Source organism: Cervus elaphus, chromosome 20 (assembly GCF_910594005.1).
Source record: "Cervus elaphus chromosome 20, mCerEla1.1, whole genome shotgun sequence".
In the NCBI taxonomy this organism is placed as follows: Eukaryota; Metazoa; Chordata; class Mammalia; order Artiodactyla; family Cervidae; genus Cervus; species Cervus elaphus.
The window spans coordinates 70686953-70693788 of NC_057834.1; the positions used below are offsets into that span (position 1 = coordinate 70686953).

General features: G+C 40.0%; 1 long non-coding RNA gene across 1 annotated transcript; it reads left to right on the plus strand.

Annotated features, from left to right (window-relative positions):
* The first annotated feature begins 2627 nt into the window (after positions 1-2627).
* Positions 2628-5538, plus strand: LOC122677503. The gene is made up of 3 exons (XR_006335814.1): positions 2628-2857; positions 3168-3238; positions 5236-5538. It is a non-coding gene; the product is annotated as an uncharacterized LOC122677503 (long non-coding RNA).
* The last annotated feature ends 1298 nt before the right edge of the window (positions 5539-6836 follow it).

Here is a 6836-nt window from a genome sequence, read left to right on the forward strand (position 1 = left end):
TCTGTTGAGCATCTATGGTACTCAAGTTGTAGTCTGGATTGCTGGATCACAGGTCCAGAATTTGAGAATTTGCAATAATAACAAATTCCCAGATGATGTTAATACTGCTGGTCCTCTTTAAAAACCACTGATCTGGAGGTCTTTCTATTCTTCCCTCCTATCTAGGGTTTAATGTTAGAAAAAAAAAAAAAGCTCAGATTCCTAAATAAATGGAGTTGATAAGACACCAGTTTACAGAACAAAAATTCAGAGCTGTGACAACATGTCATGGTGGGACTAGGATTCTCAGACTTCAGATGACCATGCCTCAGACTTTGTTTAAGAGAACTCTTTGCCGTAGAGAGATTGTGTCCCGTCCACAGTGTTAGCACTAGCCCTGAGGCAGGTTGGGGGTTGTGTCTGTAATAATGTCACTTTCAACAAGTAAGACACTGAGATAATAAGAAAGGTGCACTCACGAAATAACCTGTGGTTTTTTTCTTCTTTGCCCTGGGGAAATTTCAGCCCGATCTCATGAATTTCCTGAACACTTTTGGCTATTAAGATGGCCTCTGGACATGTTAATCTCCAAGATGTCTCCTATCAATATTTAAATTACCGAGAATCATGTAATGTACTTGGTCTTTTCCAAGCTCCACACTGCATTTAGATATCCAGTTTCTCCCCACTTCCCCAATTCAGGCCTGCTTCTGGTTAGAAGTCTACAGTGAAGGGAAGATGTATAATTGTTTTTCGTATTCCCTTACCTAGAAATTCGATTCTCCACCCCACCCCCGCACCCCGCCCCCACCCCGTCCTGCCACTGAGTAGGGTGGCCAGTGACATCCCCAGGGTTGAAGAGGTCAGTGACATCCCCAGGGTTGAAGAGGTCCTAGAGGAAGGAAAGGAGTATGGGGCAGGAAATTTTACTTTCCTGACACTCATGTGATCTGTGCTGGCTTCCTCCGCCCAGGTTAGTGTTCAGACACTTCTCTCCCATACACTCGGGTGGGACATGCCACATGGGCAGCCCCCTTCCCTTGGCTCTGGCTCGTGATTCCGCCCCAGCTCTGGCGACTGAGCAGAACATGGCAGCCTGTGCTGGCTGAGTTTCCTTCAGTCCCTGCAGAGAACCCTCTGGGGCTTCATTTGTAAATGACCGTAGGCAGACATTCCTACTATGGCTCCCTTATCTGGTCTGTGGGAAAGGGGAACCGCTGACTTGCCGTCAGGGGAATGTGGTCCCTTCTCAGATGCACCCCAAGCTCAGCTGCCATGGTCACTTTAGCTGGTCTCCAATCTGTAGAGGTTTTCTTTAGGTTTGAATCAAATATACCAGGCTCCCAGATTCCAGGGACTACTTTGAAATCTAAGTAACGTCTTTGAATCAGCTTTTTTTTTCTGCTCTGGACTTAGACAGAAAGGGGTATATTTAAACCTAGTGTTACACAGCCACATAAATCGAAGCTGCCTCATAGGCTACTGTGAAAGCCCTCCCTTTGCTAAACTGACAAAATTACCCATCAGTCACGCCATCCTTGAGTAGCTCACTAAGACGGCAGGTGTGAGAAGACGTACTGTTTTAGCAGATGGAATCTGTTAGACAAAGGGACACCATGATATTCCAGAGTTTGCTCCTGTGGGACTAGTGCTATCTTGAAATACCAAGTAAGTGTAGGAAACAACAGCTTCCTATCTTTTCAGTGGTTAAAACAATTTTACTTTTCTTCGGTGGTTATGGAGCAACCTTGATAAATAATACAGTTTCCTTGGGTTTTAAAGAACCAGGGATATGAACTAGACGACAGACAGAGTACATAGTTTTCTTCTTCAGGAGGGCTGAGTAAACACACAAGGTCACCTCTCCTCCCTTACAAAATATCAGTGACATCACAGAATAAATAGACAAATAAATCCTAAAAGTCACTGGAAAACAGGATACACAGGGTGAAGAGAGTGAAGCTGCCAGAAAAATATAGAGTGAGGAATGTGTAGAAGATATGAGAAATAAACCAAACGGGACAGACTGACAACAAAAGCCACAAAGACAAAAGAGAGGATGACAGAGAGCCTTCCAGAAAACCGAGTGGATGTCTGAAAGATTCTAGGGAAAACTGGCTGAAGGGTCACTTATGGCTGCCATGCAACATGGGAACAGTCCTGCCCACACCTACACCCGCTGAGGAACAGAGACCAGTAGGAGACATCTGATACCAAAGGCTGTCAGAGAGGATTCTGTGACTGGAAACAAATGCCCTTGTTATGGCAACCACGAGGAAGAACTGGGGTGCTCCTGCACGCAGAGGCAAACACCCATCACACCTACAGCAAAGCCCTCCCAAGAGCATGTCAGCTCTTTTTCTAAACAAATTGTGGATTAAAGAGGAAATCAAAACTGAAAATACAGACAACGTGGAAAACGACAATAACAGCACTACATAGCAACGTCTATGGGATGCTGCCGTGTATCATTCTAAAATTAGTGCCTGGAATTTCTCCTGAGTTTATTCTGCGATCCTGTTTGTGTTTCTATGACAGACAAATGACGTAGATCTCAAATTCAGTTTTTATGATGAGGCACCTGCATAGATAATAGGGCTTCAAGTTTCACACACCACTTTGGGGTCCCTTTACAAAATTCCTGGCACTAGAGATGTCCTTCCTTGTTATTGTGCTCAGATAGGTACTTTCAGAATCTGAGGGCAATCTGACTGTGACATCTGTCACCTCATTGATCACCAGGGTTGATGTGGCCGATCTGCAGCTAGGCGGGTATCCCCCTTCCCCCTCACCACTGCACGTACATCCCTCCTTGAGGTGAACGCTCAGTCGAAGAGGAAAATCCGCCTGATACAGGAGGACCACTCTTCAATCTGAGGTATGTGAGTAGCAGTACGCTCATGCTAGAATCTCTAAACAAGTTCTCAAGAAAAGTACTTTTAAAAGCCTTTCATTTATTTATCTTGGATGGGGAACTTGCCCTACATCAGCTCATTCTGCAATCTTGAAGAGAATCTCTGAATTAATTACGATTTAAAAATATGCCCAAGTGTGATTTGATTATTTACTTCTCCATGTCTCATTTCTCACCACAAGCACTCCAAGTATACTATTCACTGTTTCCCAAATCATGCTTCTATTTTGTTGTTGCTGTTACTTATTCTCCATTCTTTATATATGAAAAATAGATGTTCATCTTTCACAAAACTGTTCAAGCACTGCCTTTCCTGTGAAGCCTCACTGGGATCCTCCAGAGGAAGTAAGTAACTCCTCCATGCTTTCATGCCCTTATTTATCACAATGGTGTGACAGCACTTCTTCTTTTGTTCTGTGATTACTTAGGTGCCGGTGTTCTCTCTAGGCTATCAGCTCCCTTGAGAGATTACTGCAATCTAAATAATTTTTTGGAACTGCCAGCACCCAACATGGTACAGAAAGTAGGTAGCCACAAACTAGAATAAATGAATGACTCCCCAGGTAGAAGAGTCCAATCGGCAGCAGTAGACATTCCTGGCAAGTAATGAAAATTGGTTGGAAAAAACTCAGATGCCTAGGGTCAAATGCACCATGTACTGAGAAGTCATTTCAATATATTAGTCAAAGCAGAAACTTGGTTTGTAATATGATTTCTTGTAGCAATGCTTAAAATTAATTGGAAGGAAGAAAAGGCTAAAGGTTAAAGGGGTCAGTGAGGAGTAAATGGCAAACTTCAGAGTTCCTAAGAAAGGTGTGTAGGAAAGCCCTTAGGATGGTTAATAAACTCTAATAATCCTTCCAACCTTCTCCCACAAGCTCCACAGGATGCAATTACCATCCTGCCAGTTCTACCTGGAGTCTCTGAAATATCCATAGCTTGCCCATGGGCTGTCAGGTTTTAAAGTGTAGCAATAGCTTACAAAATAGCCCAGGAACAGTTACTAAGTGTTCACCTCCTCTTTGATTTTCAGGTATACTTGCTTTCCCCATGAACTGCCCTAGACTGCTCTTGACACATTATTCTGAATTATATTTATTGGGAACTCCCAGTAGAAAGAGGTGTTGTCCTCATCAATACAAATAATAATGCATGACTTTTCTAAAAAGATAATTGTCAACCTGCTGCTCAAAATATAACAATGACTTTATTGTTCCACAGAATTTCTAGATGTTGACATTTGAAAAACAACTCTAGCTAACAAAGTTATAGAAAATTTGTAGGTGCTCAACAAGTGTATTGAATGAATGACATTAGTATATTTTAATGATATGGGATGGTCTCAGAATGAAGACATTCTGAATTATAGTCCTTATTTATCCATTAATATAAGTCATATACAATAAATCCCCAATATTTAAGAAATAGTTGCTTCCAGCTGTAAACCAGTTAAATCAGTGATTTTAAATGGAATCTTTTAAGTACTCAAAAATCATTTATCTTACCCCATATTCAAGTGAATTAGCAAAATCAAAGTTATATTTAGAGTCTGTAAGTGATTAAAAATAGATTATAAAAGCATACGTATTAGGTGGTACCATGAGCAAAATAATTCAATATTCTTTTTTTTTGTTTAAAATTATAAATACTACACATTAACTGATAAAATACTCCTACACTAAAACCCTGAATTTCTAGATTCTATGATAATCATAATTTCTGGTTTACTGGCTATTATAATTAATGAAAATAACTATAACCACACCATAACCAGATCACCAATTGTCAAAGAAAGATAAGAAAATGTACTTATGGTTGACTTAAAATAATTTGACTTGTGGATTCAAATGTTACTTTAAGGCATCGTGGTATGTCAAGCTTGTCAATATAAGCTTTAGCTATCAAAGAATTATGCTAAAGAAGAAATTTGTTCTCTTCACATTTCAAAATGAATGGTATTTTATGAACTATTCATCAGCCCAAGTCAGACTTCACCCCAAATACAATCTGACTAGCCAATTAACAATGTGAGAGCCAGAAACATATTTATTTGAGAACTTAAAATGAAGTGATTGGAGATTTTTTTAAAACATGAAGGTTTAAAATGGTGGGGCATGTTCTGTAGGCACAAAATAATCTTAGAAGATGTAATAGATCTCTGACAACCCACAGGATAAAGTGATTTACCGTGCGTTCAGTGGGCTTGCCGGGGTCACCATATTGCTAAAGTTAACTCTACTTGAGCCTGGTGTTTCTAATCTTATTTTCTTGGTATTTTCTGTCTGGTTCTGTCTTCCTCCTTCCTTGATTGGCTTTTATCTTCTTGACTCTTCTCCTACCAGGTGGTAAACAAATCCCTGCTGAGTGGTAAACAAACCTCGAGGCTAGGAGGACCTCTGGGAGTTGCAGCTGCCACAGTTATAAAAAGAAGTCTAAACTCTTAAAGAGATGAAGAACCTTTAAAGGAAGTGAAGAGCAAAGCATTGAAGTTTTTCTGCAGTTTCACCATTTGTACTAAAGATGGCTGAAAAGAAGTCAATAAGAGAGAAAGATAGCTACAGGCAACAGAACATGGAGAAGAACTATTCAAAGCAATGATCTTCAAACATCTTTTCTTTGAAAGAAATAACAAAGCCGTAAGTCAAATATTATTTCACTGGCAACCACCACGGTTTATGCAATTGTAATAAATATTTTTGTTAAATTTCTATGCTGGTTTGAAGTTTACAAAGCTCTTTCCCATATATTATTTCATTTTCTGGTCACAAGCTGCCCCAAACTCCCTTTGTGAGCTTCTCCCTAATCCTTTCTCCACCTAGCTCAGGGTCCTCTGACCAGATCCAACACATTATTATCTTTAAGCCCTCATCTTTAAGTGTTCACTGTGATCCTCATGTTTATGCATTTCAAATTTCCTCTTGCCATTGACCCATCCGAAACTTATTTGGCATCTGAGGTCAAGCTCATAATACTACTTCTGAAAAGCCTTCCCTGGTGAGCCATCTGGAGGAATCTCACCTTCTTTTGTGTACTATGACAATCAATGCCCATTAATGTCACTTGATTACAATCATGTTCTGTGTCTCATAAGATCTGTCCTATTATTGTCATTTTGAAATCTGCTATTGGATTTTTCCCACCAGGTCTTACCTCCATAATTGAACTATAAATCTCATGAGATCAGGACTGAGAACCCAAACAGTTAATTTGCACAGGGTACAATCAAGAGCCCCTCCAACAGTGTAAGCCCTGGTGGCAGAATATTAGGAAACAGAGGTGATTCACAGACAATTAGAGTCTCCAGGGAGCAGGGAGCAGAATGGAGAGTTCATGCATTCCTCTGCCACATGTGTTGTTCTACTTAATTGTAAGTTTCTTAAAAGTAGAGACCCAGTTTTATTAATAGAATGTATTTCACTGAATTAAACCAGAAATAAGGGAATAAGGAGGAAGGTGGTCAACCAATAATTTAGAAACCAGAGTAGATAGTAAAGCATGCCAACAGTAAGTACTAGGAAGATAGGACTAAGTAAACAAGGGAAAGAAATTCTGGAAACAAAAAAAGTAGTCATGTGGCAGGATAAATGATAAATGCTTTGTTCAAATCTCCAAACAAATGGCTTCAGACCTAAGTGGGAAGAATTCAGAGATCTAAGAGTCAATTAAATGACAAAGTGTTTTGGGCAGGAGAGGTTTGAAGGACTTCCATCCAGGACTGCTTGTCATAGTATTAAAGATCATGGAATAGAATGGGTCAGGAAGTAGAATCTGTGTTTTCTATAATTGGAATACCAGCAAAGTGGATTGCCTGCTGCAAGGACTCAATAGATGTGTACTCAGTTGAGTTATGGACGTATAGACATTATTTTGTGCGTGTATGTACATTTTTATTACCCCGTCAAGGTTTACTATTTATTCTAAGGTTGACAGGTCAACCTGATAT